This window comes from Talpa occidentalis, unplaced genomic scaffold, assembly GCF_014898055.3.
Source record: "Talpa occidentalis isolate TD23 unplaced genomic scaffold, MPIMG_talOcc4v2.1 talOcc4.5, whole genome shotgun sequence".
In the NCBI taxonomy this organism is placed as follows: domain Eukaryota; kingdom Metazoa; phylum Chordata; class Mammalia; order Eulipotyphla; family Talpidae; genus Talpa; species Talpa occidentalis.
The window spans coordinates 104,587,950-104,605,187 of record NW_023604861.1 but is presented as its reverse complement, the minus strand read 5'-3'; the positions used below and the strand labels follow the sequence as shown (position 1 = coordinate 104,605,187).

Sequence of the window (17,238 nt, the reverse complement as noted above, 5' to 3'; positions counted from 1 at the left end):
AATTTTTAAGCATTATATTTTACTTTAATATTTATGCAATGTTTGCATTCTACCCCATGATAAAGTTCAGTTTGTCTTAATATCTGACCAATGTTCTTCTGCAAAATATTCAAGAAAAATGGCTACTCTAGAAAGATGCCTTCACTCTTGGACAGGGTGGAGAGTCCTAGTTGCACATTCCACAGTTTAAAGGCACAATCCCAGTGGACCTTGGGTCAAAGTCGCAGAGGACTGGTACCCAGGCCAGCGCCACAGTGTGTCTCACTGATGAATGCTGGGTACAGGCCCTGACTGTTTTCCCTTCCCCTGAGTCTCCCTAGATTGAGGTTTACAGACCTACCATAGGACTAGGGTAAGGGTCTTCTTCCTACTCTGTCCAGTAACCACTCAACAAAACATTAATCCTGCCACTGCTAGGAGTTGAGTCCCATGTGAACAAGGTGGACATAGAAATTCCCTAGCCTCCCATTTGTGGGAACTGGTTTCTTATTGGATGTGTAGAATATGGGCAACGTGAACATGGAAATAAAAAATCTTGGCTTGGATTTCCTGGGCTATGATCATCAATAAAATAGGGCAAAAGAGAGCTATAATCTAATGTACTATATTACTGTAATTAGAGCTTCATGCATAGAGTTCTCTCCGCCCTCCTTCCAAAATAATGAAAGAGTTTAACATAAATAGTCGTGACTTTATTCTCCATCATGTGGTGTTCAGTGATTGGGTAATTATGGTAACAGCATATAGTTAATGGATGTTGAGTTCAGAATGTAAGAGACTGAAAAAAAGCATACGAAGAAAAGGAAAAGAACCATAGGGTCACAATGTAGCAGAGTTGGGAGGAAATCTGGCAATTGTATATCCTACACCCCTCTTTACAAAGAGGAACTGAAACTCAGAGGGGTTACATGACCTGCAAATGTTGACCCTCAGATGGAAGTGCAGTGAGAACTAAAATCTAGATTCCTCTCTCCTGTTCAGATTTTCTTCTCTGGGATATCATAAGGCAGAATGTTCTAGAAAGTTTTCCACATGGCAAGCAGACTTTATTAACAAAACCTGTCAAGGTAGAAAATAATGTTTCTGTGGTTTAAGCTGTTGTCTGTCCTTTTATTGCCTAGACTCTAAAAGTCATGGTCATTAAATGTCAACCGTACTCAGCAATGAACATTTGAATCATTCTTTGTATGTATTCACTGTTTCTTTGACATAGCAGAGCAGAAACAGCAAGATCTAACTTATTATTGGTGAGCTTAGTTGTTTATTTTCTGTTTGTTTTTACTTGTTATTACATTGAAAATATCACATAAATAATAAACTTTCCCATAAGAATGTCAACATTTCTTAGTCCTACACTACATATAAGAAACTCAGGCAGGGTTGGTGCTTTTTGGAATGAAGGCACAGGACACAAGCTAAGCATCCTCATGGCACAACCAGGAAACAGACTCTAACTCCCAACAGGAAGCCCAGGTGCAGATCAACACAAACATTCATCACCCCCATTCCTGTCACGTGCTAAACATAAACACAATCACAGCCATGGTCAATCACATGGCCTTCCTCCACTTTTCTCCTCTTTCCCTGAAGAAAAGGAGAGATCGAGGCTAACAGAGGCAAGAGTATAAGCTCATCTCTCCAGGAATTCCTGATGAGTCTGCCATTTGCTCCTCAATAGCAGAAAGCCACATAGAGGGACAGGAGGAAGGGGCCTTCATCCTTTCTGCTCTGCCCAGTAATCACCCAACAAAACATGCACCCTGCCATGGCTAGAACTAAGTCCCACGGAACACGATGTACATGAAAAATCCTATTCTGCCCATAGGACAGGAAATGAGCCACTCTGGAAAGAGTAAAGCCAGTCAGTGGCAGTCACGGGTATCACTTGGCAGCAATGCAGCTGGACACATTCCTAAGGAAGTAGAAGATTCATGCCATTGCATCCAAAGAGAGATAAGATGCCACTACACCGAGAAGACATTTCTCCACGAAGTTAATGTACTTTATGTTCTTTCTTGCTTTGATTTCAAGTCTCCCCACTCTCCATCCACCCGCCCCCACTTCAGCTTTGCAATGCAACCAAGTCTCAAATATCTTGTTTAACAGAGTCACTCAAAGTCAGATTCCAAAATGAGATTAGGAGGATGTCAAGCCAGCAGCTGAGACCAGGGATATAAATATGCAAAGACCCCTCTTTGTGGGACCTCTGCCTTCTTGTTAGGTGCAGAGGGGCTGTAGGTGCACACAGAGGTGAGTACAATCAACGATTCTACCGCCTGGACACACTGCAGCCATACATGTCTCTGGAGTGCTCCCCATCACAGTGCTTTCCTGCCAGAGATTTTTTTTGAGCATCCCCAGACGTCTATGCCCAATGGCAGGATGGTTGCTGTTGTCTTCACTGACGCACAAGGAAACTGAAACCCAGTGAGGCTAAGCACACAGACACTTGATAGAACAGAAAAGGCTAATGTATGATATATTTCCTGAAGGTCTACTCTACGCCACTCACTTGAGAGTGCGATACCAATTTAGCTCCTTTATCTGCAAAATGGGGCCTTAAAGATGCCTCCCTCTAGGGTGTTGTAAGGATTAAATGAAATAACACAATAGAAGTGATTAGCATGGTGGGTGCCTGGGAAGTCTTCTATTTAAGTGATAGCTGCTTCACTTACACGTGTCTATTATGATTTCCATTTTACAGACAAGGAGACTGAGGCACAGAAAGGAAAATGACTCACTCAGTCACCAGCATGTTAAATGGCCGCTTCAGGCATCAAATGCAGATCTGCATGACTCCAAAATCTGCTCACTCGCTTTCCTCTCAAGAACATGATTTTCCCAGAATGCAGGGTGCTTGCTTCCAAGTTCTGTGCACTTTCCTTGATGCTTCACCCTGATTGGAGAAAGTGCTGTGACCTGCTTTGATTAGCAAACCCAAAGCCTTCTGTCTCAGAAAATACACAACAATCTGTCATCATGCACGCAAAATTCCAAGTGCTATGTTTCATAAAGATTTCTGTGACATAAAGAGACATTCTCATCAGTCTCCAGAGCTGCTAAGCAATTCAGAAGCAGAGCCAAGTGTCTGGGGCTAATAATTAACATGAAAGTCCAAAGGATGTTCTATCAGTATTTCTACAATTCCACAAATTCTTTTTCTTTATTATATAATTTCCATTAGTTCTTTTTTGGTAAAAGGTTCAAGGGACATACAAAAATTACTGGAGTGCTCGCTTCGGCAGCACATATACTAAAAATTACTGGAAAAATACTTCCTTAATTTCTGTGGTTTCTTGCACATAATACACATTCTATAAATGCCTGTAATATTTATGACTGAGTTCTAAATGAACACATCTATTTTCTTCTTGCAAATTGGCTCAAGGACCCAGTTTTATAGGGACTAATAACTTTCTCCCTGAGAAGTGTTCAGTAATGTCCACTGCCTTTATATATTTTTTTAAAGATTTATTTATTTATACAAGAACAGGGGTACAGGCCAGAGCTGTGGGGGGTGAGAGGATTCACCAGAGACAGATCAACTGCAATACACTGCTGAGGGGAGCAGCGGGCGAATCAGGAGAGGTCTGCTGTGCCATGTGGGTAGCTCCCTGGCCAGGGATCAAACTCGTGCTGCAGCGGCTGAGGCAAGCTTCAGAGATTGCGTCTTAAGCTCTTGCTCCACGAGGGAGGACCTGCCTTTATATTTTAGATGCTCCCGATGCAAGGGTATATATACCCCACTCATGTGGCTGGAGACTTAGAGGTGTGCTAGCACAGCCAGAGCTCATGCCTGCTTGAGCACTCAGCTTGAGCTTGAGCAGGAGGCTCCATATTTAGGGTGCCAGCACAAGTAGGGAGCCCTCCTTCCTCTGGATGTTGGGTTCATTATGGGCCACTTGCTGGGGACTGGCCAGTTCTGTTCCTATGCCTACCCATTTGATGATTCTTCTTAAGAATCAACATGTAGACAGCATGAACAGAGACACATCTGAGCTATAGCACATGCTCTGCTGGGAGCGCCATCACAGGGCATGCAGGTGAAATGAGAACTGGAGTTAGAATCTTAGCTCTGTGGTCTCAATAGGGGACACTTCTCCTCCATTTCTCCCTCCCTATTGATAGAAGTGACAATGGAAACACCTATTAAACAGAATCTGTGTGCACAGAAGATGTTTGTGAAAGCACTTTGTAAACAATGAAGAGATAAGCTGGGCAATCTTAAAGGATCATTACCACCCACAGCGGAAAGAGAAATAGCTCTCAGTGTACTATTGTATTGTCCTGGACTTGGAAAGAAAAACAGCTCATGATATATTCTTAAAAGTCAATAACTTCAGATTACTTTTATGCACCTCTCTCAGGTACATTAAGTTACAGTTGCCCAAAAATTAGTCACTTGAGCACCAGCCACTTTCACAATTTTTCCGTAGATAGCCAACTCTAACCTGGGTTATAATTTATCTAGTAAATGACGTCAAATTTAAGTAAACTGCATTTGTATATGTTTTCACCTTGCTTTAGTCAATAAATCACAGGTTTGATGTCCTCATAACATGTGCTTCTACACCGCACATTATGTGGGGAAACATTAGCCAGACATCACTGAACTGCTTATTCTAGCTAAAGGAGCAGTCTTCCCCAGGAAAGAGCCTGCCAAAACTTCACGTGAGCTGGCTGGCCAAAAATGACGTGGATGTCCCCAAAGCAGAACACAAGTGCGCTACCAACATATGCAAGTGCAAGCACACACTTCAATCCATTAACAGTCACCTATAATTAGAATTACTTACATTCCAAACATGCTTTACAGCTTCATCAGCACATTCATGATCATAGCACAATCTTGTCTGGACCACAAACCTGGCAGAAGGCAGGTTGGCTGATAAGATCCTTTCACAGAGGGGCTGAGAGCTGTTGAGGACTTGTGCAAGATCACAAGAAATAAAGAGGTAGCCATCACTAAAACATCTGTCTTCATTTCACTCACCCTCCTCAGGGGGAACTATTATTATTTTTTAAAACTGCTTTCCCTCGCTGGGCAGAACACTCTCCAGTCATCTCATTATCTATCCAGTCTTCTGCCTACTTATCCACTGGTGTATGTATGCATCTCATCCATTTGTCCACAACCCCACTAGTCCATCCATCCACTCATCCATTATTTTATCTGCCCTTCCATACATGTATCCACATCCATCTCTCCATCTACCCATCCATCCACTCAACTGCCACTCTCCATCCATCCATCCATCCATCCACCTACCCACCAACCCTCCCATCCTCCCATCCATTCAACATTTGAGGACCTACTTTGTGCTTATCACTTCACAAAGCACTGAAACTACTTAATAGCGCTCATTCTTATAGGGAGTTTTCATTTTGTACAGGGATGGCAGCAAGAGTAATAAGCACATCAGTTTCTTTCTCAATAGATTTTTCTCTGATGATAGCAAAATATAGTAATATGCTCTAATTCTTCCTGCCAAAGGAAATAAAATACTTGGGAGTCTGACAACAAAAGAATCAGGAAAAGACCTAGTTAATAAGAGTCCTCTCTTTCATAAGTACATCAGAAGTACAATAATTATGGTTCTGTTGTTGGATCACTTTAGATGAAAAGGGCGTATTTCCAATTACTTAATGTGAGTAACGAATTCAAATAATTAATAATAGATGTATGATAGTCTTGGAACTTGATGGAAAGCCAATTTAACCATCTAGGTGATTTTTCAGATTACCATTCAGATTTGAGATTCACTTCATGGATGCACTGTTTTGGTATTTTAACTCCTCATTTTCAGAGTTGAGGACAGTGAACCAATTATTAATGACACAGGTGGCCTAGCATATTGAGACCCCATAAAAAGATATGTTTTGGAGTAGATAAAAAAATCTTCCCTAGGAATCTCCCTGGTGGCACAGGGGTTAAAGACAGCACTGTAAAGCTACTGCCAGCCACTACAGCATGAGTTCGATCCCCAGCCAGCCAGGGAACTAACCCACATGGCACTGCAGACCTCTCCTGTCTCGCCCACTGCTCCCCTTAGCAGTGTATTTCAGTAGATCTGCCTGTTTTGTTACCCACTGTCTCTGGTGAATCCTCCCCACCCCCTGCACCTCTGGCTTACACCCCAGTTCTTGTATGCATAAATAAATAAATAAATAAATCTTTTAAAAAAAAAAAAAACTTCCCTAGACCTCTCAGCATCACACCTCTCCTGCTACCCCTGCATTCTTGCCTCTTCTTTTTAGTATTAGTGTTCCTTGGGATTTCATCCTTGGCTTCTGCTCTTCCACTGAATCTTGCTGAGCAACTTCATTCCTCTAAAGCATAGAATGACTGACATCACCACTTATATCTTGTGGACCCCAAAATTTCACAAGGGCACAGGTCATGTTCCTGCTCATGGTTGCTCCCCATGCCTGGAACATTATATGTACTCAGTAAATAACTGCTACATCTCCCAAGATCACATTACTGTCTAAGTGTTCCACAAGTTAACTAGCAACTGAAATTAAATGTATTGTATTCATAAAGAAATATATCAAAGGACATTATATAAATGAGATTCCTTCTCCATATTTCCATAGTATCATCACCCAACCATTTTGTAAGACCTAAGAAATCTAAAGTCATTCTGGAACCCTCCCAGGTCAAATACCAAGTTATATTGATTTTACCTTCTAAATCTCGGTCAAGTCTGCCTGTTTCCCCCATTGCCACTGCCACTTCGTAGAGATGTCCAGGGCAGTCTTTCCTATCATTTCCACACCACAAAGCAGTCAACTGGGCAGTCAGAGCCTATCCTGCTAAGCACACCATTAACATCTGCTGGGGAATTTTTCTTGTCCCTAGAACAAAGCCCCACCCCTCACCATGGCCTCGGGCCCTCCGATAAGGTTCCTACCTCTCCAGCAACTTTACACTCATTTCCCCCAGCCCTATACTCTAAACATCCATGACTTATTTTTTGTTCTTTGAACCCACCCATGCTTTCTTATTTCTGAGCCATGGCCCATAATGTGCCTTCCACCTGGAATCCTCTCCTTTTCCTTCTGTTGTATGTTTAGCTGATCACCTTCCACTCATTTTCCAGTTTCCAACTCAAAAATTTACATCCTGCAAGAAGCCTTCCCTTTTCCCCTCAAAAAATGAACACCCCCAAAAGGTCTCTATCACCCTCTATATCTGCACACATAGTAAATGTTTCTCACTTGTTTAGTTATTTGCTTCACTTGCCTCTCCGGGGGAATATTTATGTCTACATAGCTGAGCCCAGGACCTGGACTAGATCATATTTGCTTAAGGAATAGGACAGTCGGGAAATTTTTAAAAGAAATTCTTTTTAAATTATTTAAAATGTTTTTTAAAAATTATTGTTCAGTGATGAGAGCTGTCAGAGTAGTGGTTATGTCTGATAAAGTACACAAGGGTAGACTCCAAAGTGACAGAAATTATCTCATTCTGGTGGAGGTTCTAAGGAGTTTACATAGGTAACAATTCACTCTTGCACACTTCATGGTGAAGTAATTCTTGTAAGTCTTTATTCTAAAAATGTGGTTGTTTTAGAAGGACCACGCCTTACTTAAAATTGAGACCCTGATATATTTTCAGAGAAAGAAGTTATTTCAAATTCATTCTCCACAGAATCACATACACTATTTAAAAAGAAATTCACAAATCAGAGGGGTCTGAGTTAAAGATATAACTATATTTCAAAGTTTGAGGTATTTAAGCCACAGAAATGATAACTGCTATTCTGTGGGATACACATTATTAATATTATTACTTTCCTTCTAGAATGGTAACCATGCCATGAGGGACCGGGAGACTCCTTCACAGCCTCATTAAAAAATGATCTCTGTTGGGCCTCCCTGGTGGCACAAGGGGTTAAGACGCAACCTATGAAGCAATCTGCAGCACTGCAGCATGAGTTCGATCCCTGGCCAGGCAGCTATGGCAGACCTTTCCTCTCTCACCCACTGTTCCCCTCAGCAGTGTATTTCAGTTAGTTTGCCTGTTTTGCTCCCCACTGTGTCTCTGGTGAATCCTCTCACCTCGACACCTCTGGCCTGTACCCCAGTTCTTGTATGCATAAATAAATAAATCTTTTTTTTTTTTTTAAAAATGGCCTCTGTTATGCCAGCTTCTGGGGAAAAAAAAAAAATTCCAAGAATCAAGAAATTCAGAACTGTCTGTCTTAGACTAGAATGTCTAGAACTTCAAGATTCATTTTCTAGCCACTAGACAAAGATGTAGAGGGTTTAGGAACTTGTTCTCTATAAGTTATTTTGAAGAACTCTGGGCTCACAAATGTGGAGCTTCGTAAAAAGTCCTTCCTGCTCCCGGTCCTTCCTCGGACCAGTTAAATACAAGCTTTGAAAAACATCAATTAAAACATGATTTCACTAGGGTTCCAAACACACAGAAGACACTATATGCATCCAAAATTATGAGAACCACAGCCCATAACCACTGAAAAGTCACTTGAGATGAAAGTCAATGCCTTCAGTCCTCTGGGGTGAATTTTCCACAAATGCAACTGTTTTACAATTCTTGGTATTGGCTTCAGTCAAAGTTTCAGTTGCCTTATGTTATGGCTATTGGTATTTTTGACACTCCAAAATCAAAGGAGAGATTTTTTTTTTAATTCCTGATTAATTTCTAATTCCTAACTAAGGTAAACCTTACCATCACTATCATTCTTACCAGAGAAAGAAAAAAAATTTAAGTATATAAATCTTTTCCCGTGGGATGAAAACATCCCAGCCACCTCAGCCTACGAGGTTTGAAGCCTCATTGTGCCGCTTTCCAGAAGGAAAAACTGAAGTAGCTAATTGGCAACGGAAAGCTGACTGAGTGTGCCCCAGCGGATGTACTTATTTCTAATTTGGAGCACTCCGTCGCTTTTTCACAGTCACTCACGAAAAGGAAATAACCTGATAAAGTTGTCATCACACAGGGAAATGAGAGGGGCGGGGAGGCTGGGGGGTGGGGGCTGGCAAGGGCGACGGTCAGTGATGGTGATGGTGGTGATGCTGATGATGGTGGTGGCGCTGGCCGGCTCCTCTCCAGTTCCTCCATCACTGCCCGTCCTCTGCCTCCTCGGCGCCCGCGTGGCCTCTGCCCGGAGAAACACAGCCGACAGGATTTGCACCCCAGGCTGCGGCGCCCGGCGAACCGGCACCCCTTCCTCGAGCCTCGCCTCGCGGCGGGCCCCGCGCCCCTCCACCCCGCACCCCTTTCTTTCCACCTGGACCGCTCTCGGCGCCCCGCGCCCCTCTCCGCGGCGGTCCCTTTGGCGCCCGCGCCCCAGCGTCGCCGCACGCCCGGCGCGCACCTCCAAGGGGACCCCGCAGCCCCGCAGCCCCGGCCGGGCGCGCCCCCAGCCCTGGCCCCCGCTCGGCCGAGCCCCCAGCGGCCCGAGCGCGGTCACTTACGCCAGCTTTGGGCCCCGCCGCCCGGCGGCCCGAGACAAAGGCTGCGCTGCCTCTGCGCCGCCGGCTGCTCCTCCAGCCCGCGCCGGCCGGGGACCGGGAGGAGGATGGGGCTTGGGGGGAGGGGGGAGATCGGGAGCCGGGAGAGGGGACAGCGGGGAGGGGCCGCCGCGGCACCAACCACCCGCTGCAGCGGCCCAGACCACAGCCCTCCGCCCCCGGCAGGCCGCCCTCCCGGGCGCCGTCCTCTCGGGGGTCTTCGGCCCGAAAACCTCCCCCCAGGGCCCAGGGTACCGCCCCTTGGGGGGCGGGGTGAGAGGAAGAGGAAGGAAAAGAGGAAGACGTGTGTGTGCGTGCGTGCGCGTGAGTGTGTGTGTGTGTGTGTGTGTGAGTGTGTGTGTGTTCTTATCGTGAGCCTCTTCATCCACCCCCGCGCTCCCGAGCAAGCTTATGCAAATGCCAGGCTCATCCTCAGCTGTACCAGTCCAGAGGCGCTCCCACCTCCTTCTCTGTTCACGCACATCCACCCCCTGAATGATCCGACCATTTGATGGAGAGCAAAACTGAGATCTGTAAGGTTAAGGGACTGAAGATGCAGGGCTGGGGACAGGCAGGCTGGGAGAAGAATGCCAGGTGGTGAGCCCTTTAAGGGGGGGATCCACACCTTACCTGTTTCTGTCCTGCACCCAGCACCCAACTCCCAAGCTTGCACCTAGCCAGATGGGTCAGGGTTGGAGGGTGGGGACAAGCACATGCTCTCCTCCGTGGGCCTCAAGGGAGTCTGGTAGGCATCCCCTCCTGGGAGAAGTAACACTCCTGCATCTTGTTAGGAAGAGTAGGTTTATTTTAATTTTTAAAATTTTGTTGTTAATGGAATTTTTAAAAATCTAAAGTACACTAGCAGATAAACCCACGGCGCTCAGTTCAGCTTCAAGGATTGTCAATGACCCCTCTTCGCCATTGCAGAGACTAAGGAAGGACTTATAAAAAGCATTATCCCATTTTACATATTTAAGAATAATTCTTTAACTTTACTGGAATAGACCTGGGTTCTGCTGCCTGTCACCACCAAAAGCCAGTAAGCAGAGACAAGAGTTGAATCTACAAGTGCTTGTATTTTTCAGATCACTGGCCATCGGTGACAGAGAATGGTGGGCATCGTACCTTGAAGAAACCCTTCCCCCATCTCATTTTGAACTGGCCCTTTTATAATGGGTTAGATACAGAGGGCCATAAGCAAATAGCCCTCGGAACAGCCCATCACAGTTGACGGTTCAGAATTCTTTGCCTTCAGCCCCCAGAACTTGTCATCATCCTTGTGGTTATCTTGATGCTGGTACATCTGATGGCATCAATGCCTGGCACTCTTTTGAGCATCATAAGAGCAGGAATCTCAGTTTAAAGCAAGAGTTTTAGTTTAAAGAAAACATGATTAGTCATATAGTGTGTACGTACAGCCTTTGCTATGTGCAGATTTTTATACTAGGTATGGTACCCTTCCCTTCCTACCTAGCCTCTATGGTTGGTAACATTGGGCTGTGATTTATTCACAGCTGATGGGTATTCATGAGTAATTATTTGCCAGGTCTGTGTTTAGGCTTTCCCTGTGCTGCTTAGCTTTTGTGCCAGCCTTAATTTTGTCTAAAACTGGCAGCTGACAAGAGTTGTGCAGAATTGTTACTGCCGTGCTGCTGCTTTAGTAAATGCATGCATTAGTAAGCACTGATTCAGCAAGGTCAGACTCCTTTCTTGGAATATCATTACCAGGGTTAAAAAATAGGCCCCCATCCTTGCCCAGCAGGCATGTTTTCAAGGCTTGACTAGATAAAGGGAATGGATAAGGTTGCTATGGGAATCAGGCTCTAAGACCCATCACCTTGACCCAATCTGGCAGAGCTCCAGGATAGAGTTAGAACACATTTTGTGTCAAAGGTCAACACCTTTGAAGCAAAATGGCACCCACTGAAAGAATATAAGGGAGCCTCAAGTCTCCTGTTCTGTTCTTCACTGTCTCTGGTGAGTTCCTTCACCATGCCTTCAGACTACACTCTGTTTTTCCCCACAATACCCTTAAAAATTTTGATTGAGGGGAGGGATTGGGGTCAGAATTGGGGGGTAGCAATTGTATGGGGAATGTAAAAATAAAATTTATTATTAAAAAAAAATTGGATCTTTAATAAAAAAAATTGATTGAAGTTTTCAAAAAAATGCACACAAAAATTCTATTTAAATTCCAGGGATTTTTACCCTATGACCCAGCAATTCCACTACTAGGAGTCTACCCAAAGGACACAAAAACATTAATTCAAAAAGACACTTGCACTCCTATGTTCATTGCAGCACTATTTACAATATCTAAAATATGGAAACAATCTAAATGCCAAAAAACAGATGACTGGATCAAGAATATGTGTGTGTGTGGGGGGGGAGAATGTGTGTATGTATAATGGAATACTACTCAGCAATCAAAAAAGATAAACTTATGCTATTTGCATAGATGGAGCTGGAAGGGATTATGCTCAGTGAAATAAGTCAGAAGGAAAAAGAAAAATATTGGATGTTTTCACTTACAGGAGGAAATTAGAGAAACTGCAAGGGGTGGGGGAAAAAAAAACAAAAATAGAAGTCAAACTATAAATTGCAGACATTCATCAGGGAAGGCGGGGGAAGGATCAAAACAGGACAAAAGAGCACAAGAGTCTATGACGATGGTTCACAGGTGTCTTAGTGGTGGGAATTTTATGGGGACAACCTGAGAGGAGACATCAAACACTGTACAAAAATGAACAACAGTGTAAAAATATATAAAGAAAGGAAGTGAGACACAGGGCAAGCTAGAAATTAGGCAGTTTTAGGGACAGTGCAGGAGGGGACCTCTGAAGAATTTAGGGAGGCTTCAGAGATAAGGACAACCAAGGGAATGTAACCAATTCCACTGGGAAAAACAAACATCTCAGGATCAAGGACAACATTGTTAACGCTGGTCCTGGTTTCCTTCAGGTGGTAAAGGGAGGCAGAGATTGGAGAAATAGAGAGTGGTTTAATTTATGGACAACTTAGAAGGGCAGCTGTTTAACTTCAATGCAGGGATGTCCATCCAGAGGACTGGGCCATAAAGATAAAGATGCAACAAATGGGGAAAGAGAAAGCTGTTAGATAAGGAATGTGAAGATCCCCCACTCAGTAGCAAATTAAGTGAGACAGACAAAAACTAACCAATCACAAAGAGACTGGTGGAGCTTTAGAATAATGAGGGAAAAAAGGTATATAGTCCCTGAGACACGACTCCACTTTGGCTTCCTTGCCCCTCCCAGGCCTGGTTCCCTGGCCTGGGAGTCCCACTTTATTTCTGCTCTTTTTCTCCTCAATAAACTTTTTCTTTCTCTAAACAAACCTGCCTCTTCTCGCTTGCTTGCCTGAGCATCTGCGAAGTCCCTGCTGCGGCTTCGTGAGACCCCAACCCTGGGGGTCTAGTGGCTGGGGCTCAGCGCTGCCCTGCAGCCTGGGATCTGTTCCTGGCTGGGAGACTAGGCCTGACAATTCTGGTATCAGAAAAAAGGAAAAGAAATAAATTGCAGGGATTTCAATCCAATTCTCATAGGTTGAACCAAAGTACAATTTACTAACTACAAACTTCAGAGCTGGGTTAAAGGGTCCTTTCTACCCTTTGGAGTCCCATGAATGGGATCTGACATTTCCAGGGGCCCAGCCCCCACGGGGAGAACTGGATTTCCCTCTTGTTTGCCAAAAGTTCTGGGGTCCCAACTAAAAGTGAGGGACTTTCTTCCCCTGGGAGGAGGCTCTATATTTGTTTTGTAAAAGTACATTTTGGAAATGACTTCTCAGGTGTGCCTCAGAAGATCATCATTCCAGGAGGAAGAGACAAAACCTGTGCCAAGGGCATATGGACATTTACCTGATCTGAACTGCCCCCAACAGCAGGTTTTGGGAGCACTACTGGGAGGTAGCAATGTAGAACGGAGGAGAGGCCTGGCTTGAACTGCCATTCCTTCTGCTAACTTATCCAGGGCGTTCATGTAATCTGAGGGCTGCCAGGATGTGTTTATGCAGGTACAGTGCCTGGCACAGAAAGGCTGAAAAGGTGTTTGGAGCATTTACACTATTTGTATCCTCTAAATGGGAGAAACACTGTCACTTATATAGAAGGACTGATGCTTCAAAGGACCAGAAGCCTTCCTTAGACCAGAAAGGACCCCACTACTCCCTGTTGCTGTAGAACAAGAGCACAGCTATGACACAGTGACTCTTCTCTCTTTGTGCGGTGGTGCTGATACTTTCAGGCAGTCCTCAACTGAGTTCCTAAATCCAGTGGACTGCCTCACTGACTTGGCCCAAGGAAATGATCTTTGGAGATGCTGAAGGGAAGTGCACATTCTCTATCCCCCCAACCCAAACTCATCTCACTTAAATGGACCATGCATGACATTCCCTCTCCTGCTTTCTCAAGTTTTACCTCCTCAGGGACAACCTGACAACCACAGACTGTGAGAAGTGTCCCCTGTCTGAGCTCTGGGGCCTGCCCTGTGTTAATGATTAGAGCTGTTGGTTGCCATGGGTATTGCATGGGCCCATCTAAACTGTAAATGTATTAAGTGCTGGGATTGCAATCACCACCCTCAGCTTTGCTCATGACATCCTGTGCATTGCTCTACCCAGCACTGGTGCTGAAAGGGAACTGCTGTAAATAAATCTTTCCAGCTCCCTGCTAAAGGGTTGTAGGCCTGGTGCAGTAAATAATCCAGTACAATTGTAAATAACAAGTTTGCTTACTTAATCTTTCCTTAGAGAGCTTTCCATCTAAGTTTTAGCTTATCTAAACGAGGTTACATTTTAACAAGGTCGGATATCCGGTCAAGCTGATTTATCTCTCAACGGCCATCCCCAGATATCTGCATCTTTCGCCTTTGTCTAGGAGTTTTACAGCAAATGTATGTGCTTGCTAACTGATGTTATCAACGTAAGATGGTTGTGTATAAAAGAAACCCTTTGTCTCTAGACAGGTGCTCAGATCTTATGGGGCTACCCAGGTCTGAGACCTCATGCATGAATACTAAAGCTTCTCCTGATCTCACCATTCCTGAAGTACCACTTGTTCTTCCCCTGCCTGGGTAAAAGGCTAGAATTTTTTTCCGCAACAGTGCAAAGAGAACTTCCAATAACATCATCACAGACCTCCAACCAAGCAGGTTCAGCCCAGGTCAGGATTCCCATGTCCTACACCCCAGCGACTAGGGCAGGTGACTGGAACCTACTTGTGTGTTGGCTAGTCCCTGGGGAAGGACAGGAAGATTCTCATTCTGAATTTTCACCTCCTGGTTGCTCTATATTTGCAGCCCTGAAACAGGGATGAAACTGTTTCAGCTACTTCCCACCTACCACCCCCATGGTTCTGGATGTCAAAGACCTTTCTCTTCTTTTTGTATCTCCCTTTTCCATCTCTACTTCCTCACTATCTTTCCCTCACTTTCACCTCTTTCCCCTTCCTTTATATTGATTTATTAGAATGTATGATGGATTTTTAAAACCTTTTGATGGATTCTTAAATCTTTTGATGGACTCATGAATTAGGGATCATGCAGGAAAATACAATCAAGACAAAAGCTTTTGTAGAATGAAATGAGCAAATGAAAAATAGTGTCTAGATCTGCTCGTGGGAGAACTGCCAAACTGTAGGTACAGAAAGTAGAATATGTTAGGGATACTCAGATCTTATGAGTCTTCTTGGGAATAAATTTACCAAGAGCCCTGGGGCTAAGATGAAACATAACAGAAAATATTACTAGCCTCCATTTGTTCTTTCTGGGCAATCTGACAGTCTGTGCCAGCTTTAAGGAAGAACTCTATAAACTATTAAAATGACAAAGAACTTTAGTCATGATAAAGATAAAGAGTTTGGCTTAGCTAAACGGAAGACCACACAAATGTGAAAGGACAGCTTGCAGTGATGAATGGATTCAAGCGCTATAAAGATCAACTTACAAAAGATTAATAGAAGGGGAGATGCATATTATCTGGGCTTCCAGCTGTTGAAGAATGTCGAACTTATTGACACTGGAGATAAGCTTAGATAAAAGACATTCAGTCCAGATGAAGCAAAAATACTTTAAAATAAGACTAATGTTAGCAACTAAATTAAGGCAGTAAATATATCTGTGGTTCCAGCCCATTTACGATTATAGAGACTACAGATCATGATAATGAACAGCAGATTATTAACCACAAAGTGCCCCATGCATCACAGGAATTTGAGCCACACAGTCTCCCATATCAAAGGAAACTCGGTTGTCCCAACAAGGAAAATTTCATACACTGGTTGTAAACAAAGGAAACTGAGAAAGTCATAACCTCCTATTTCTCTACTCCAGGTTTCAAATCACCAAGTTGGGTCTACATACCCCACACCCCACCCACCTGGAATCTGGATGGGTTTGAAATTGCTTTGGCCATAGAGAGTGTTGCAGAAATAAATTCTAGCCTTTTACTCTGCGGTGTTTCAGGAATGGTGAGGTCAGGAGAAGCTTTATTACTCATTCATGAGGTCCCAGATCTGTGTAGCCCTGGAAAGTCTGAGCACTGGTTTAGAGACGAAGAGTTTCTTTTATACATAACCATTTTACATTGATAAAGTTGGCTAGTTAGCATACAAATTCTTGACACAGGAAAAGGGGAAGGATACAGATCTTTAAGGATGGCCTGGGAGATCAATCAGCCTAGCAGGCTGCCAGACCTTGTTTATTTATTTATTTTTTAAAGATTTATTTATTTATACAAGAACTGGGGTACAGGCCAGATGCGCAGGAGGGTGAGAGGATTCACCAGCGCCAGAGCGGGGAACAGAACAGGCAGACGGATGAAATACACTGCTGAGGGAAGCAGCGGGTGAGACAGGAGAGGTCTGTGCACCATGTGGGACCCTCATAGGCCGACCGGAACCGAACCGGTGCTGCAGAGGCTGTGGACAGATTCACTGCGCTGTGCTCAATCGCCTGTGCCACCAGGGGAGGCCCCAAACCTTGTTTAGCTATGCTTATTAAGGAAGCAAACTTGTTATTTAATTTACATTTCCAGGTCTATGACTCTTTAACAGGGAAATTTCCTTTTCTTAGCAGTTCCCTTTCAAGAGCAGCAGGAGAGGTGATAGTGATCTATGCTAAAGCATAAAAGGCCTGCAGCTTCCTTCCGCTCTTTTGGGATGCTTGCCCTCCAGTGCTCCCTCCTGGGCTATGTCGACTCCTAACTAGCCACCAGGCTGAGAGAGACCCCAGCCATACAGAGAGGCGCTCAGGTCAACAGCCTCAGCCTTTGAGGCCCTTTAGCTTAGTCTCTTGATGTGAGGATGAAGATGCCTTCAGGTAATTCTAGCATCCGGCCTTCAAAATACCTCCAGCTGGTTAGGTCTTTCCAGCTGAGACCTCAGACACAATGGGAAAGAGTCAAGGCATCCCCTCTGTGCCCTGGCCAAATTCTCACCCAAAGTGTCAGTGTACCTAATAAAAGATTGCTTCATGCCACTAAATGTGGGTAGTTGTCATGGGCATAGATAACAGGGCTATCAAACAATTAGCAAAAATATGCCACCTACTGGGTGACAGATTTTTGCTTTCCAAAGGTCAAGCCAGTGGAGTATAAACTGAGGGAGTTTGGGCTTGCTGAGTCCCAAGCTGTGCTGGTTTCTTCCTAGCTGCATGGCCCTGGGAAAATGATCATGTCTGTACAGTGTCCCCAGCTATAAAAATAAGGACAACAATAGTAACTGCTTAAGGGGTTGCAAAG

The 17,238-nt window shown here is 44.3% G+C and overlaps 1 protein-coding gene across 8 annotated transcripts in view; it reads right to left on the bottom strand.

Annotated features, from left to right (window-relative positions):
- Positions 1-9,530, bottom strand: part of GPR45 (G protein-coupled receptor 45) — a 61,936-nt gene extending 52,406 nt beyond the window's left edge. For 2 of the 8 annotated variants that reach the window (XM_054701981.1, XM_054701980.1), the window contains exons 1-2: positions 9,448-9,523; positions 2,742-9,130 (exon numbers count right to left, since the gene is read on the bottom strand). The gene's annotated coding sequence lies outside the window, so the exon portion shown is untranslated. Of the gene's footprint in view, positions 1-2,741; positions 9,131-9,447 lie in introns of all 8 variants that reach the window. The other 6 variants (XM_054701983.1, XM_054701984.1, XM_037528032.2 and 3 more) reach the window with 6 other exon arrangements.
- Positions 9,531-17,238: the final 7,708 nt, after the last annotated feature.